Source organism: Mus caroli, unplaced genomic scaffold (assembly GCF_978045245.1).
Source record: "Mus caroli unplaced genomic scaffold, Mus_caroli_1 scaffold_1, whole genome shotgun sequence".
Classification (NCBI taxonomy): Eukaryota; Metazoa; Chordata; class Mammalia; order Rodentia; family Muridae; genus Mus; species Mus caroli.
Genome location: NW_028227256.1, coordinates 185433143 through 185451141, shown reverse-complemented (window position 1 = coordinate 185451141; position 17999 = coordinate 185433143). Strand labels below are relative to the sequence as shown.

The 17999-nt window shown below is 45.9% G+C and overlaps 1 protein-coding gene across 3 annotated transcripts in view; it reads right to left on the bottom strand.

Annotated features, from left to right (window-relative positions):
- Window positions 1-17668, bottom strand: part of Esrrg (estrogen related receptor gamma) — a 614884-nt gene extending 597216 nt beyond the window's left edge. The window contains exons 1-2 of one of the 3 annotated variants that reach the window (XM_021166361.3): window positions 17552-17668; window positions 17247-17457 (exon numbers count right to left, since the gene is read on the bottom strand). The gene's annotated coding sequence lies outside the window, so the exon portion shown is untranslated. Of the gene's footprint in view, window positions 1-16601; window positions 16919-17246; window positions 17458-17551 lie in introns of those variants that run through there. The other 2 variants (XM_029477722.2, XM_085843710.1) reach the window with 2 other exon arrangements.
- Between the last annotated feature and the right edge of the window lie 331 nt (window positions 17669-17999).

The window sequence follows — 17999 nt, the reverse complement described above, 5'->3', positions numbered from 1 at the left end:
ACTTGAAATATAGCATAATAACATGCAGGTGACATCAAGTCTTAGAAAGTTATGGGGAACGCAGTTCCCTCCACCACCCCTCATATTTTAAGACTCATTCTGTTCAGATAGGTTTCTGAAGTCTAGCTAGGATGTTTTCTCTTCTTACTTAGATGGTGTGAATGAAGAGCAGAAAACCAGTCAATCGTGGTACTGAGAATGGAGCTGCTCAGACACCTTCTACTTTTAAAGGCAGGATGGGATTCCCGAGGGTCACTCCTCTCTTCCTCTCTCTATCCACCAGTCAAGAAAATTGTGGTAGTCATGGAGTTAGCAAGAAACTGTTGTTAGAGAATTTGGTTACAGCATATGGGATCTGAAGAATAAGCCTGGATGAACCAACCTCAGAAAGCTTCAACTTCCTGACCAGAGAATTGACATGTAAAAAGAATGCTTGATGCTGGCTGGGGTGAAAGCATAACTGGTAAGTGCTGGCCAAGCAAGCATGAAGACCTGTGTTTCAGCTCCAGAACATCCCTTTAAGAACCATGGCTGCACTTGTAACCCTGACGCTAGGGGAGCTGAGGCAGGGAGATGATGGGTGCTGAGGCTCCTGGCCAGCCAATCTTATCCCACCTGTGATCCCCGGAGAAACAAAATGGATGACATATAAGGCGCATGATATGGGTTGACCTCTGACCCACACACACGTGTATATACATGTGCACCTGCACCCTCACATACACAAGAACACACACACATATATACTTCCCTCTACACATATACACACATACAAAAGAGCATATCATTTATGAAACTATTGAGTGCTTTGCAAAACTAAAAATGCCCTAGCAATTGCAGACAGGAACACCAACAACAAAAAATGGAGGGAAACACAACGGAGCAGAAAATCAATCGAGGCTGAGAAGGAATGCAACCTTGAGCCTTCCAAGAGCCACAGGCCTACGTGGAGCCTCTGCTTAGAGGAACATAGAGAGGCTCCATGGAGTTTGGTTAGGATCAAATGAAGTTACGTAGTTTAAAAAAATAAATGGAACCAAATGAGTAAGGGGAAACAAAACTCTACTGACTTAGTAGTAATTGCTAAATCAACACTTTGTGTTCTCATATACATGACTAAAGCCATTTCTAAGACTTGTGAGTTTTCTCTTCACCAAATCGAAGCACCCTACGGTTTCTTCTAATCTTCACTAAATAGCACTTTTGTCTCAGCAACTCTGGATGTTTTTTTGGACAATCTTAATACTTTTAGAGGCTATTTATAGAAAGTAATCTCTGTAATAATTCTGCTTTTAAAATGTCAAGCAGATGATGTGTATTGAATGGTTGACCAAAAAGTTAATTTTTTTTATATCTCACCAGAAGTTCCACTGCCCTCTGCCCTCATTAATCCTTGTCTCTCTAAAGCTCCATCTCTTGAGCAGACTCCTAATCTCATAATGGCAGCTAGAACTTACTTACTGTGTGTGTAGCAGACCCTGTCCTAACTGTTTTGCTGATAGTAACCATTAATTCCCCTGGGAACCCTGGGCTGTAAGTATACTACTAAACCCCACCACATGGGGCACAGTGAGAATTAAGGAGCCACACAGATCAACCAAGACTCTGCTACTAGGGAATGGCTAGCGGGAGATATGAATCCAAGCTGTGTAGTTCAGGATCCCAAGACCCTAAACACCACACCAACCTTCTTAATGAAATCATTAGGGGCTCTGAGACCTACCAGAAGCTTACCTCTGTTTGTGAGTGGAGTCACTGGAAACCTTTCAGAACTATGCTCCTCACATTACAGATGTCACTACAGAGTATAGCTGTATCCAACAGACTTGCCATAGACAGGCATTGGGGTTAATGTGATTGGACTCGTTTGATGCTCAACTCTAATCCTCATTATTATGACCAACAAGATGGGTTCTGGCCAGATGGCACCAAGTCTAAAGGTTCCTGCCACCAAATCTCACAACTAGAGTTTGATCCCTGGGACCTCCATCGTAAAAGGTGGATTGAGAGAACCAGTGTGCACAAGTCGTTTTATGAACGTCGCATGTGCCATGCATGTACATGCACACACACAATAGATAAATAAAGTAAACATAAATCTTTTTAATAGAGTGGTATGGAGGAGCTGTGGTTTGTGTGAGTGTCAACCACTGTCTACCTGGCTCACATGACAGGGTGTTTATAGCCACACAAAGGAATGAGTTGTAAGTGAGACTGTTTACTCTCGGCGGTGGGGGGCAGGGGGAATTCATTCTTTGACTTCAGTTATCCTCCTGTCCCATGTGAATGGTAAATATGAGACCTTACAATACAGATGTCTAATGAGGCAACAAAGGCCAGTGAATCTGATTTCAGGAGTGATGGAAGAATTTCTCATCTCAGTCCTGGCTAACAAAACTCAAACAGCCTCATTCATGACTGCAAACTGACTTCAGACAAAACTTGCATAAGTCAATTTTAATCCCAAACATTTCTTGATACATTGATAGACTCGGCTTTGTCTCAGTGCAGAGTGTCTTATAGAGGCTGTTTGTATGGCTCTGACTAAATTAAAGTGACAGAAACGATTTTTCTATGACCATGACCCCAGCAGACAGGGGTAGCCCTTCAACATTAATCTCTTCAGAGTTGTACTCCAAAAACAATCCAGCAGCAGACCATGTAAACGTCTGGCTTCTCTCTAGATTTGCCCTAATGAACAAATCCTAACCTCTAACACAAACCCAATAAGCAGCAAGTGAAAAACATAAATAGTTGTCACAACATGTCTTCTGTATTGCTAGCCTTTTTCCTGTGCATTTCTTCCGAATCCATTTGGTCCTCATCATAAAAGCTTGGCTGATTCTTACAGCATTACCTGTGTAGTCTTCCTTTGGCTTGGCTGCTGGCTTGCCTTGATTTACTTAGGAGACAGTGTCCCTTGAGTAAACACTGTAATGTTTTTAAAATAGCAGAGGCACTATTTGAAACAAAGGTTGGATTGGAAGGTAAATGTAAACTTGAAGTTTAATTGCATTCATCTCTTAATATAACTTCTTAGCCAGAGATTTAAAGCACTCTACCGCTGAGCTCCAACTTGTCTTTCCAGTTTTGTTCCTTCCTCTCTGTTATTGGTGTGGGAGGAAATGTGCAGGCCTTCGGGGTCAGTTGGAGTATTTGTACAAAGGCATTTACTTGGCAAATACTACACACGGTTACAGGGATAGATATAAGGGACACAAAGATGAGAAAGCATAACAATAATAAATGCTGTTTCACTGCTTTGAGTGGCTCATGACTCTCACTGTAGGATTTGCATAATTATCACTATAACACAGTAAGTACGAAGGGAGGAAAATGCATATGGAATATGGTGGGACACACTCTCCTGTTTCTTCCTGAGGTAACTGCCATTTTTTTTTTTTAAATCTTAAATGTCCCCGCAAAAGCCCAAGTATTAAAAGTGTGGTTGTTAGCTAGTGACACTCTCAGGAGGCCGTGGTGACTTCCAGGACTTGGGTCTTGTAGAAGGAGGTTAGGTCAATGGGTAGATCCTTGAAAGGAAACTTGAGACACCAATCCATTCCTCTGTCCCTCACTTCCTCTCATGCTCTCGGCTTTCTGGCCACCATGAGGTAAGCTGCTTCCTTGTCAACTGTTCTCTCTGTGTGCTGACTCATCGTGAACCCAGAAGACACATCCTAACCAAGGGAGTCTAGAATCTCTCAAGCTGAACTCAAGCAAGCTTTTCTTATTTCAAGTTTTCTAACTAACTTTGCTTTTTCTGTAGCCTCAAAGTGGCTTAACCAGCACCTTCCATTTAAATCACTTCCTCACTGACTTTCTCCAGCTGTGTGTCAGCCCCACGACCAGCCTTCACATCTACCCATGTGTGGAAGGACCTCCTCTGAGGGATCCACTGTAGCGAGTCCATCCCAACCCTCATTCAACATCCCAGCACATCTTCTCAAACAAGTCTTCCTTCACACATTTAAGTAATTCTGAACTTATTATCCACACAGCGGATAGAATGAATTCTTTAAGGTTTTATTTTTCCATTTTGAATTACACATGCCTGTCTGTATTTCAGTACGCACAGAGAGTACAGCATCCATGGAGGCCAGAAAGGGTGTGTGTGTGTGTGTGTGTGTGTGTGTGTGTGTGTGTGATATTAGCTTCCTCTGGATCAGGAATTATAGGCAGTTGTGAGCTGCCCAATATAGATGCAGTGAGAGCAGCCAACATATCTCTCCAGGCCCAGCATAAACATACCTGTCTTCTTTATCTCTTACCTCCCCTAATCCCAAGGCTGGGAATTCAGAGCTTTGCTAGACAAGGAACTGATCTACTCTTGAGCCAAATCTCTAGTTCTTTCTCTCTTTTAATATGGCTTCTAATTCCTGGTGGGTAAAAACAGAAGCCCTTGTAATGTAAATGCCTCATGTACTCTTCACTATCCAGCCGTACTGCTCCAGCCTACTCCTGTGCTCCCCTCACACGACTCATTACACTTTGTTTTTATTGAATCATTATATCCCCCTTTATCTGAGGGGGGTTTGTTGTGTGAAGCAAGGCCCAACTCTGTGCCCAGGCTAGGGACTGGAGACACAGCTCAGTGTATATTACTCTTCCAGAGTACCCACCTTCTACTCCCAGAACTCACATCAGACAGCTCACAGCTACTGCGATTTCAGCCTCAGAAGATCAGATATCACTGGCCTCCTTGGACATTCACACATACACACGTGGTACACAGACACACACGAAGGGACATACTTTCAGACTGATGCACAGCCATAGGACATACTCACACAGACAGACAGACACACATGACAGAGATTCACACAATTACACAAACACACACACTCATGGGACACACTCACACAGACATTCAGGTTAACACAGACGCACAGCTACTCATGAACACAGACACACAGCTACTCATGAACACAGACAGACACATAGACACTCACACACACAGACAGATGCACAGACACTTGATCAAAAAAAATCTATATGAATAAGGAATCAGCCCAGGCTGGCCTCAAGCTCACAATTCTCCTTTTGGTGTCCTGAGGACTGTAACTATATGCATGCTCACGATGATTGACTTAAACTCCCATGGGGTTTCTCCATTACCTTTACGTGCAGCCCATTTCCCTCAGGTTCATAGGCCAACTTCCACATCTCAACACAAGCACATTTTTGTTAGTCCAAGTTTCCGTTGTCTTCCCATATCAGTTCAGTTCTTCTAGGTTGGGGCCTTTTCCACTTCCTCATAGTGTATCAGGGGGATAATTCCACCTGTATCTGTGAGGATATTTGATTAATAGCCAGTTCTGTTGAAAGAGTGTTAGCAAATGACAGGGTAGAAACCAGAACTATTTCTGCTTACAACTAATGCTTAGCTGGCACCCCAAGAGACAAGTCCAAAACTGAATCTCTGAGGACAAATGACACAAGAAAAGAGCAGTGTGCCATCCCAGGAAGAGGGCTGGTGCAGCATCACCATGTTGGGTGTGTAAGGGGTCACCTCCTCTATGTCTTAAAGGCCACAAAATCATTTATCAAGCAGAAAGAACACAGAAGCAAGGATCCAGAAACGAGGTGGTCTGTCCCTAGGGAGTCACTGTATTTGGAGCTGGGTTGAGGAACTGTGGCATATCAGACACAAGGCAGGAGAGACTTGAGGATGGAACCATGGAGGCCTCCTGTGCTCTGTGAAGCGATTTGGATGTGTGCCACCAGCCATCAGCAGAGGGTTGTAAAGCAGGAGTGAAATAGTGTCCAGATTTACATTTTAGCAGCATCACTCTCCTGATCGTATGAAGAATGCCATTGACAGGTTGATGGGAGAGACACCCTCTCTGACCAGTTGGGAGACCGTGCGACAAGTCTACATCAGAGATGATTCTCAAGCCAGATCAAAAGTGGTGAAAAGGAGAAGAAGAAGAAAAAAAAGCTGTATTTTTGTTTGGCTTGTTTTTTTAAATCAGTAACTATTACTCTCCCACCATCTAACATTAGGACTGTTGGCATCATTGATGCATCCTTCACAACCCAGCTCTGTGTGGGTTTCAGAGATGAGAAGTCCTCAGGCCCTCATGTCTGAAAGGCAAGCTATTTCCTCACAGAGCATGTCTCCAGCCCACAGACCCTTATTTTTAAAGGCAGGTATTTTCATACCCTAATACTACAGACTTTCAAGTAGAATTACTACACAGACAAGTGCCTCCACCTGTCTTGACCGGCAAATGACGTCTGAAGTAACAATGGGTCTTGATACTGCTTAGCAGGAAGGCAGGGTTGGACCCAGAGAAGCATCATGAAAAAAAGCCGGGACCTGCAGGTTGGCCCTCTCCTGTCCTAGTTATGTGGCCACACGTTGCATGGGTTCCACTGGGAAGTGGGCCTGTGATCATGCCCATCGTAATCAACACGATTCTGGATGCTCTGAAAGACAGTTCACACATCTCAGAGCTAAAGCCGAGCTCTCAGCATGTAGAGCCTCCTCCTTTCATGGTTCTCCTTCCACTGAGATGTGCAAGTCTTTTTGTTTATACCCATCCCCATCTATTGCCCAGGATGGAAAGGTATACTGGGTTCCTAATCGCTTCATTGGAAAGGATACACACTGACCACCACTGATAACAGCTGTTTGACCCTGATTCTGGGCAACATTGTACTTCTTAGCAGTAACTTTCCAGCAAGAGCACTACACAGTGGATATAGTGCAACAATCATTAACAGTCTGAGACTAAACAAGGACAGCTAGGCCAGGGGCCTTTGTCTGTGGTACCTAAAGAACCCTGAGTCACACCAGTCCTCGCCTTCTTCCTGATTGTCCCCCTCCCTGTTCATCCTAAACCTATTTCTACTGTGTTCCTTACATCTTCCACTCCTGTCTCTATTCAAGTTCACGACTTCTTATATAAAACCCCAGTCCCATTTCTGCCCCCATCAAAAGCTCACCAATTCTACCTGTGATCTCAAAGCCATCTCCTGGACAGAGCCTTCTCTAATCTTCATGGCCAGAGGAAGCTCCTGGAAGCCTATCACAGAGCTTAGCGGGTGTCTGTTTGGGACCCACTCTTTCTGAGGAAGCCTCAGGTACAGTTTCCCTGCAGGCAGCCACCAACCTCTAGTATTCTTCACTGAGAGCAATGAGAAGAGTAAATTCCATAAGAATGCGAGCCGAGGCCAGCACACGTGTGAGCAGAGGAGGCCAGCACACATGTGAGCAGAGGAGGCCAACACACAGAGCCCTGAAGAATCCTCCCAGTAAAGAGCTAAACATTTATTCAAACAACTCTAGAAAGACTGAGAATATAATTTCCTCGAGAATGTAATGTTCAGATAATGGCTACCTGAGGTATTGGAATAGTATGATGTGTCTTTACTTCATTTTACATAAACATAAGATAGCAAGTGTGGTTAAGGCCTGCTTATGTGGTGGACAGTATGTATTTAACAACAACAACAACAAAGGGGACACACCTTTGAATGTGATGATACCTAAGAAAAGCAAATATTAAAAGGCTTCCTTAAGAAGTCTGCATGTGTGTAGAGCAGGATGGTGATGTGGAAGGTGTCAGCGTAATTTGATAAATGTCAGCAGCTTAAACTATATAAACCTATCCATCAGGTAGGGACACTGTGCCTGGTTTATCTGAGCAGTTGCCAAGCCTGTCTGTTTAGATACAGATACTTCCTGACAGTAAAAGAGAGGTGGGGGAGGAGGAGGAAGGAGAGGAAGAGGAGGAAGGAGGAGGAGGAGGTGGTGGTGGTCGTCGTGGTGGTGATGGAGTAGGAGAAGGAGGAATGGGAGGAAAGAAGAGAATGGGGTGGGAAGGGGGAGGGGGCAGCAGAGGGGAGTGTAGTGGTGGGGAGAGAAGGAAGGGGAGAAGGAGAATAGCTATATATTGGGATTAAGGTAACTCAGCCAAAATGCCCATATTTTCCTTATCCTCACAGATACCTTGACAAATATAGACATGGGATAGGCAGAGAGCCTTGATAATAATTTTATCCTATTATTATTTAGCCAGAGGGTGGAAGTCCCTCTAATGAATTGTGGCCACTGGTTTGGGTGGACTGGCATGGGTTTCCTATGCTACTACCATCTTCACCTTGACTTCATATTCACATTCACATTGAGACAGGAGGGTCTCAGACTTATTGGAAGACAGGTAGCTACTCTTCTGCCTCAAATGTCTTCTGGAGAGAACAGAGACACCTTTAATATCCACTCTATGTCCAAACATACACCCACCCCAGGACCTTCAAAGACAACCCCAAGTTGACACAGTCTCCTAGACAACAGCCTTTGACTGTAGCCTGCCCCCAGTGTTCCCAGCAGAGACATTTGTCCACTAGGACATGAGGACACCACCATCCTGGGGAGGGAGGAGAAGGAGGGAGGGAGGGAGGCAGAGAAGGAGGCAGGAAGGGAGGGAGGGAGGGAGGGAGGGAGGGAGGGAGGGAGGGAGGGAGGGAGGGAGGGAGGGAGGTACAGCGAGTCCCATGTTCATGGATGATACTCTCTGTGTCTAGACTAGCGTCATAGGTCCTTCAGAGGCCACTGGAATTCACTGCTGTGTTCTGCACACCTCTGGATTTCTATATAAAGGAAACTGGAGAGTCTGGAAAACAGCACACCTGAAATCCCCTCTGACAGTCACAGGATGCAGGAGATCACACGAAGCCCTGGAACATCCTGTAACGAAAGCTATGAAACCCATTGACTTCAGAAATGTATTTCCCAAGAAATCTTTTGGAGGTAAAGCGTGCCTTAACATCTGTCTGGAAACTACAGGTTGTTTTCATGCTGTCAGAGACAGAGCCTTGGTGCTGGATGGGTTTCAGGTGCAGAGTTGTCCCTTCACGAACTAGACCATCATAGGAAATAAGTCCTGAGCCTTGATCTTCCCTCAATGGATCCATGTCACCGTTTCTAAAATTCACCATCCCCACAGCACTGTAAAAGGAAGGCACACATGAAGTTCTGCCTTGGAAGCCATCAGACAGACAACACACACTGCTCAGCAACACAGGAAATCTGCTGCCGTGTTACCATTGTGTTGTATTTTAAGGAGAAAAAGAAAATCACAGCACAAAATCACGGCAGCACAAACCAGGTTTCTGATATTGAGAGAGAGAGAAAGCAGGGCTGGCCCCACTGTACTGTGTGCAACCATGTCAACCATTCTGGGAAACTCCTACAGTGAAGCTGGGTTTGCTTATACCCACTCTGATGAGTCTTTTAAACAGCCCCATGTACTGCAGATGGTCTTGAACTCACTGTGTAACTGAAGATGACCACAAACTCCTGATCCTACCTCCAGCACCCCAAGAACTCGTATGTGATGTCATGCCTTGTTTATTCAGCACTAAGGATCAATGCCAGAGCTTTGGGCACACCATGAGAACTTTGGGCACGCCATGAAGGCTTTGGGCACTCCATGAGGACACTCCACAAACCAAGGCAAATTCCCAGCATGCTTTTCTGACCTTTAAACCTTGTTTTATGTGCTTGCTGCGTGTTTCAAGGAGGAGCACATGATCTTCTTGCTCTGGAAAGGGCTGTGTACTTCTCCTCACTCTAGATGAAGAGATCATCAACAAACTAAAGAAAGAATTCCACTAGGCATGGTGGCTCACATCTTTAACCCCAGCACTCAGGAGGCAGAAGCGGGCAGATCTCTGAGTTCGAGGCCAGGCTGGTCTGCAATCAGAGTTCCAGAACAGTCAGGGCTACACAGAGAAACCCTGTCTTGGAAAACAAAACAAGAAAGAAAGAGAGAGGAGGGAGGGAGGGAGGGAGAGAGAAGAAAAGAAGGAGGAGGAGGAGGAGGAGAGGGAAGGAGGGAGGGAGGGAGGAAGGGAGGGAGGGAAGAAGAGATTAATTCCATCCAAGTCAACCTCCTCACTGAAGAGTTCCACCTCAATATTTATAAATCACAAAAAGAGGCACCTGCACCACTGAAGATACGGCTACAATGCCCTGGAAGCACACCCCACCCACCCACCCTGTCTTCCATCACCTACAGAAAGTTATGAAATGTGGGGAGGGGTGTTGCTCATTAGCCTCACCCCTCCCTCCTCCAGGGACTGATCCTGTGAAAATCTGATGATCATCACTGCTCCTCCTCAAGCTAGAAATAACCGGTCCAAACCAGTAGATACAGCAACTCACCAACCCGACTCCAGGAGTCATTGCTCTGTGGTCAGATCACTGCTAACAAGAAAGGCCTTTGTAGGACAGAGCCTGTGCCAGGAAGGTCCACTTCCTGGTTTTCCTTGGCTTCGCTCTATGCTTTGCTTATAATGGTTTTTTTTTCCCCCTGCCTTCAGCCTATATTAGTTGTAACAAAATGGCTGAATCTAGGGCTCAGGCATGTAGAAAAGGGAACAATGATGCCATGCTGGGTGGCTGTGAACAGGTGACAGAAATAACACATGTCGCGTGATTATAGCTATAACAAGGCAGAGGAAGGCAGCCCACTATTGCTAGATTTTTCCATGTTTCAAGATAAGGTAATAGGTAACCAAGTGATACATGTTACATCAATTAATATACAGGTTTAGGTTTTCACCGGGAACTTGGAGGTATTTAATTTTAGTCAGTTATTATACTGTAGCAGATAAACCAGACAAGGATTCTAGAAACAGACTCTGTGTTTCAATATCTGCTCCTTGCCAGTGGCAATGATCTGCCATCCCAGTAGTCAAAATGTAGAAGGAGAAAGATTAGGAGTTCAAAGTCAGACGTGCCTACACAGCAAGCTGAAAGCCAGCTCGGGCTACATGAAACTGTGTCTCATAAAACAGGCAAGCAAAAACTCCAGCTCTGCCTCTTATTGGCTACGAGAACGTGTCTCCCTTTGTTCAACCTTAAAATTGAAGAGAAATGAGAATATGTAGTTTACCATATTGTTTGAGAAATTGTGTGCTCATGTATGTGTGTGTGTGCGTGCGTGTGAAGTGCGTGTGTGTGTGTGAAGTGTGTGTGTGTGTGTTTTGCTGGAGATGGAAACTAGTCATGATACATGCCTCATAAGCATCCTACTACTGAACTACACACTACACACTACATACTATGTATTACATCCCCCAGCTGTGTTTCTTACATGCCATTGTGATTATAGTAGTCTATGTATTTCTAGGTCTCACAGAAAAGCCTTGAACTCATGATCTTCCTGCCTCAGCCTTTTGAGTCCTGTGTTACAAGCATGTCTCATCATCGTCAGCTTGTTCTTTAGAATAATGTTAAGTCCTAGGATCATACCCACATAAATAAGAAAACACACAACGCACTTCAAACTGTTTGATGTCTCATACGTATCCCCTCGCCTTTATCCATATGATAAGCCTGAGATAGAAGGGTAACTCCATAGAGGAGGGATGTGGGACCCTGGAGTTCCTCAGGACTGTTGCCTGGTAACAGCTATACATGGCATTTAAAAGGTGGCCAGACTTCTGTATAATTTTTCATTTGCTACATGGATTATATAATTAATTATAAAATTATAGTACCTGCTAAACCCAAAAAAATTAAAAAATAAAAAAAAGGTGGCCAGTGTTTTATGCAATAGCACCCTCCATAAAAATAACACACCCAGAAAACCAGTCTACTAAGCCAACTGGAAAAATCTGCATTTTCAACAGGCCTTGTATAACTCAATAACTAAGTGAAATAAAAAATTTGATTCAAACCAACATGTGTATTACTTCAATCAATAAATGGATTGTCCAATGTAACCAATCTGAGTTAGGAGTGGACTTTACATACTACAGGATCCATTTCTATGCGTTCTCTTTAACTAACTTTGTAATAGTGTATTGAGACAACAGTTTTGTATGCAGCCTAGGCTGGCCTTGAACACAGCTGTCTCCCTGCCTCAGCTTCTAGGATGCTCGTATGACAGACATGAACCACTGTGCCAGCTAACTTTTAAACAATGTCTTGTAATAGTTTACCTTCCCTTCTGATTCCGAGAACTTTCTCCCAGGAAATTTACCAGCAGATTACCTGACTACCCAGGCCCGTGGCCTAGAAACTGCTAACTTAGGAGCAGTCTGTCAACTGCATTTTCCTGGTTCTTATTAGCTTAAGGCAGGTGCTTAATGTTATTTAAACAGAGGAGACGATTTGAAATTTCTTGGTAGGTGAATTTGATAGTGATAATTTTAAAATAACAACGGCCATCACCAGGAGCTGAAAGGTCTCTTTCATGGAGGATCCCTTATCTGCATAAGTCAGAACATCTTCTAGTAAAAAGGTCAGGGGATCCACACCCACTTCCCCCGTCCTTTCCTGAAGAACAGGAGCGTTTCCCCTGTTCTGTGGTAGTCAGTATTTGCACACACACACACTCACATGCACACAAACATGCACAAGGACAACTCACACACTTAAATAATAAGGGTTTTGTTATTGAACGCTACTACATTTAAAAATAAAAACAGTGCAATTTTAAGGCTCCAGTCAGAAAAGGCAAAGACTCCATCTACCTACAAAATACATCACCCCCAATACTTGTTTATTTTTCAGTGTTGGGACCCCAACAAGTGTATCAATGTCCTTGACAGGCCTCCTTCTCTGAATGCCGGAGCTCCACCCCAATCACTGCACACTGAAGACCTCTCTCCTGTGGCCATGGTCTTTAGCCCCTTGCCCTAGAGAGGCGGTTTTGAGTTTATCAGTCCGCACGAAGAGGCATTGCTCCATCCTACCTTACAGCCCCATTTTCACATGTCCTCGGTAAACAGTTTAGCCAATTTGGCGATCATCGATTAAGGGATGTGTATGGAGCCTCCTCCCTTGTTAATTACACTGAAGTGTGTAATTAAGAATATTTGCACATTAATTCTACTGGAAAGAAAGGGAGAGAGATAGGATTTCTGAGGTCAGTAATTTGAGCCTTTCTTTAATTGGCATCAGGTCAGCGAGTCCAGTAGACCGATCCATCTGATACAGGGAAATAAAGAGTACTGGAGACAAACTGATGATTCAGCAATCTTTCCTGAAAAAGATGGCATATAGTGTTCTCCCACCAGAAAAATGTTTCGTTGGTTTGTGTTTTATTTACTATTACAACATTAGCAATAAAATAAAGCTTTCAATCTTGAGATAAAGCTCGGAGGCTGAGTGCTTTCCTAGAATGTGTGAGGCCTTGGCTTTAATCGCCAATGTTTCAAAATAAAATATTAGAAAACAATAATAAAATACAGTTTTAGAAACCAGGCTTATGAAACATACTACACCTCCTGTATTTTATTTTCCTGAGCTGCAGGTGGAAAAATTAGATACATTTAAAAATGGGGGTGGTGGAGTCTATTTAAGTAAATACTTATTCAAACAATTGATCACGAACTAATTGGATAAGAGAATACCGCCATAAGAACATAAAGTAAAGTAAGTCTGAAGTGGGCGTATTGGCCAATTCCCCTGGAAATAGAGAGTTTTCTGGAATTGCCTTAACAATCTGACCTATGACTTGAAAAATATCTCAAATAACTTACTACATAAAAGTCACATTGATCTGTTATGACATATCTTTAAATGTTTATATGAGCAGATTTACTCCTCCTGCATAAGGAGGAAAAAGAGAGAGAGGAGGAGGGAGAAGGAGGAGAGGGAGACACTCTTCTAGTTTTGTTTTTTTTTTTTTAATCTCTTTCTTTCATCTCAAGTATGTGTCTAACTCAGATGAGAACAAAAGCAGTTTTAGCCAGAACAACCTGGGAAACTGTAGGGTGAATCACCCTGCCCCACAGACGCTAAACACAACCTGGTTCCTGAACTGTTATTGTAAGGAAATTTGAGAAACAGAAATTGAAACCAACCTGTTGTTTCAACCAATTGCTGAAGGCGAACAAGAACTTGCAAAGAAACATTTTTACTTTATGTCAAAATCGTGAGACAGAGATGGGCACAGAAAACTGTGTAGGCTGTAAATGGTCCGGGCAGTCAGGTTGTGAAAGTTAGCTAGAACACAGACTTCACCGTTAAGGTGTGGTGGAGGTAGCCACAAAATCTATGAGGTCTGTTTCCCCCACTTACATGATGAATGGGTGCATGGAACAGTGGGGAGGCATGGCAGAGACACATGAGTGCTTTGTCCTGGACAGCTCCTTCCTTGCTCCCTTCTCTCCTGCCACCTGCATCTCAGGCCTCAGCTCTTTGCCTGGAAATATGTAAAGGTAATGACCAAATGAAACCCAGTAAGGAAAGCTCACTATTACCTTTAGCAAATAGATAACACTAAGAAGCAAGCAGCACCTAGGCTGGGAGTACCCCATTGAGGGAGGCTAAGCTTCCTCACCCAGGAAAAGCCCTGTTATGTTGGGGGCGGGGTCAGAGTGGAAAAGCAGGAAGCTGAAAGGATTGTGTTGTGATTCTATCCAGGCAGCTATTTTCCTTCTCCAGCAACATTTAGCTGGGGGAGGGAGAAGGGTAATGTGGTTGACTCTGATGTCATCTTAGTCCCTGAGTAGTTCAGACAACGAACCAAAGTGCAGTTTGTAGCCAAAGCCATGGAAGTGGATCTGAAGAAGAGAGAAATCTCTAGCAAGAGATTTTAGGGATATAAAATTCTCTTGGTCTGGGAGAGTTCAGGTTGATTACTCCAGGACATTCAGTAGCCACCAAAAGGAAAAAAAGAGGAAAATAAAGATTTAAAAAGTAGCAACTATTTGCAACCATAACAGAAGGTCACCTAAGAGAAGCCTAGAAATCAGACTGCCTTGCCTCCTCCAGTCACATCTGTTAGGGGTTAAGTTGTAAGTTGCAAAAGCTACTGGTTCATAAAAGGACACTCCTTTCTGCTGCTGTCCAGAGTTCCTTGAAAATGGGCCATATTGGAGAAGAACACTTCTCCCTCATTCATTATTGATTTGGAAGCAAACAGGTCTCCCTGCCCCACTACCTTTCTTACCCTGACTGGTCCTCCTCTGGTCTTATCTGCTTAGTGGAAATGCCACGAATATTTCACACTCTGAAGGAGAACTTCTTCACTAAAGACCTGTGGGGAAGGCCCAGGAGGTTGGAAGTCATCTCAGGACAAGTGCAGAAGACAGACCTGAACCTGCATCAGGGAGCACAGGAGCCAGAGATTCAGCAACAGCACAATGGCATGAAGTTATGCCAAAGCAAAGCTTCCTAAGGTCACATCCAAATGCCTGGAGGAGCTTGCGGATCACAAAGTTGATACAAGCCAAATGCTTTGGGGAGGTCCAGGAGCCTGGTGGGCTGGATTCAAGCTCAAGAACCAGGAGAGGCGCTTGGCTTTCTCCATCTCTAACTGGTGTCTTCTAAGCAAGGGACAGATAGGAAAGGTTCATGTCCTGGGGTTAAGGAAATACTTGATTTATTGGTGGCCACTGCCCTCTCTAAGGCTTCTGTTCCTTTCAAAGCCCATGCAGAGGGAAAGCAACCAGCAAAGGGCCATTCTGTTTTACAGAGGCCTGACTATTTTCATTGTGCCTGATTCTTCTTTGTCCTTCCCTTCTTTTTCTCCTCCCTCCCTCCTTCCTTCCTCCCTCCCTCCCTCCCTCCCTCCCTCCCTCCTTCCCTTTAGGCACAGGGCAAGTCACTCTGACAATTCAAATGAGGCATCTTGGGAGGGATAGGAGAGAGATAGGTGGAAGAGAGATTAAGACAGGACTTCTACTCACAGATTTGGATAGTAAGTGTCAATGCTACCAGTTTCTTAACCATAGTTCCAAGATCTGCGTGGGGATAGTGGCAGAAACTGGCTTTGGCTTTTGGCAGAGGAACTGCCAACTGTCTCAAGCCGGCTGGGGTGAAAATCTGGGCAGATCAGAACTAGGTGTGGGCGCCCACTATCCAGCCTGAACCAGACAGGTCCTGCAGTGCGCAGACTGGAGGGAGGCAGGCAGGAGGCTGGCAACACCCAACATGCCATCCCTTTGTTCTATGGGCAGTGGGGAAATTCTGAAGTGCAGAAAAGGCCCACTCATAGGGCACCACCAAAAGTCTGAGCTTAGCCTTCCTCTGTCCCTAGTCTATTGCCAAAGCAGCCATGGCAACCTTGAGCGGGATGAGTTCCAGGAAGGATCCTAAAAGTGAGATCCAGTATATCTAGGGGAAATTGACGAATTGCATGGAGGTGCTTGCCACGGGGGCACTAGGCAAGGACATGCAGCAGGGCAGGGGCGCAGATCCCAGATTGTACATTTCCTGACTCCTAACTCCCTGAGCTCTCTCGTTTTCCGCCAAACTGATAAGAGACCAGTATTCTGCAGTCACAACCTTCCCTGCATCGCTCTCCATCTAGACAGTGACTCTGCCAAGATTGCAAAGGACACTTTGACACACCAGGAAGGAGCCACAAGCGGGCCACAGCGCGCCTGCGGGGAAGAGTGTCTGACCGAGACTGAGAGCGCACAACCACCCAGAGCCCGCCAGTCCACGTCCACGCATGCCTGAGAACTTGTCTCGCCCCTGGGTCGGGAGAGCTTTCCAGACTCACTACCTCCAGACTCTTGATTTTTAACACCATAGAAACCGAGTCTGAGGCTCTGACGCTTAGGGGGGAAAAGGACAAGGTCAAGGTCTCCCCATAGCCACCATCTGTCCCGCCTTAAGGAAGATCTACCTGCATCCATTCGTTGGAAAATGGATGGCAGAGTCCAGTGGGCCTGGCTGGAGCTGAGGGACCTTACCCTGACTCTTTCTGACCAGTCCCGGGACCACAGCTTTCCTTTCTTTCCTCTCTCTTCTGCTCAGTGGTGATTCGAGGGGATATGATTAAGACCAACCGGTGATCGCACGGCGGCCGGGTGGCTCCAGACCGTCAGGATACGCGGGCGCCGCGGCCAAAGTGACTGAGGGCAAGGTCCTCAGCTGGACGCACCTCGTCCCCTCCCCCCTGGACGACACACTTGGCGGGATCCGGGCGCCCTCGAGTCGAAATCTCCCGGACCAGCCCCACACAGTCTCCCGCACGCACCGCGCACACACCCGCCTCCCGCCGAAAGGCCGCTCGCCTCGTTTCTCTCGCCTCGTTTCTCTAGAAGCAAACTCGGCTTTAAGTTGACAGCAGGCTAGAGCGAGGAACTGGGGTGCGAGGGGGTGCGCACAAAAATGAAAAGGGTGTATGTGTGACAGCAAGAAGAGAGCAAGCTAGAGCGCCCGGCTGGAGGTCGGAGGGGACAGAAGCTGGGGACAACGCGGCCAGTGAGGTCGCCGCGGCAAGCGACAGCGCCTCCCGCGCGTACCCGGAGGCTCGGCGCCAACTCACAAGGTCCCTCGTGCAGAGCCGCTCTCCGAGCTCTCGGGAGTGGGTGGCTTTGGGGGTCCCCGAGGATGTCCGCTTGGTCGCCGGCCGCAAGAGGGGAAAACCAACACAAACAAGTCACCGGACGCCAGCGAGACTGTCCGCCAGGCGCCGCGGGAACCTCTCGCACTCCGCACCAGGAATCGGGCACAGGGTTCGGGCTGCCGGGCGTAGACTATAAATAGCAAAGTTTTAGATGGAGTCAGCTAACAAATGAGAAGAGCGGTTGTAAATGTGTGAAGGACCCTCCCCCACCACCACCCACACACCTTGGGGAAAAGACCCGACATTCCTCTTCACGCTCCTGGCACGGGTTGCATTTAATATCTCCAGAATTTCCAGTAGTTTTGTTGCTTCGCTTCATGCTTTCCCCTACTGCCCCCTCACCCCACTCGCTGCCAACTCACGAGCCAGGAAGGGCAAAATCCTCCTGGTACTGAGAGAGGGAGAAGGCCCGGGGCGGGTTTCCCCCAGGACTGGGAGAGCCTTAGTCCTTAGGGAAGCAGGAAAACTGCCAGGACTCGGGGTTCACTTGAGGTACCGGGACAGAAATTTGGGCAATCCCGCATCTGTGAAGGAATTGCAACAGGGTGAATTTAGAAGCCACCAGGGTAACCTGGAGGGTAGGGTTGTCCTTCCCGACCCAACAATGACCTCCAGTGAGAGCGACCTCTTTCGGTTAGTTTTCTTGAACTTTGAGCCCCGGGGAAGGACCCT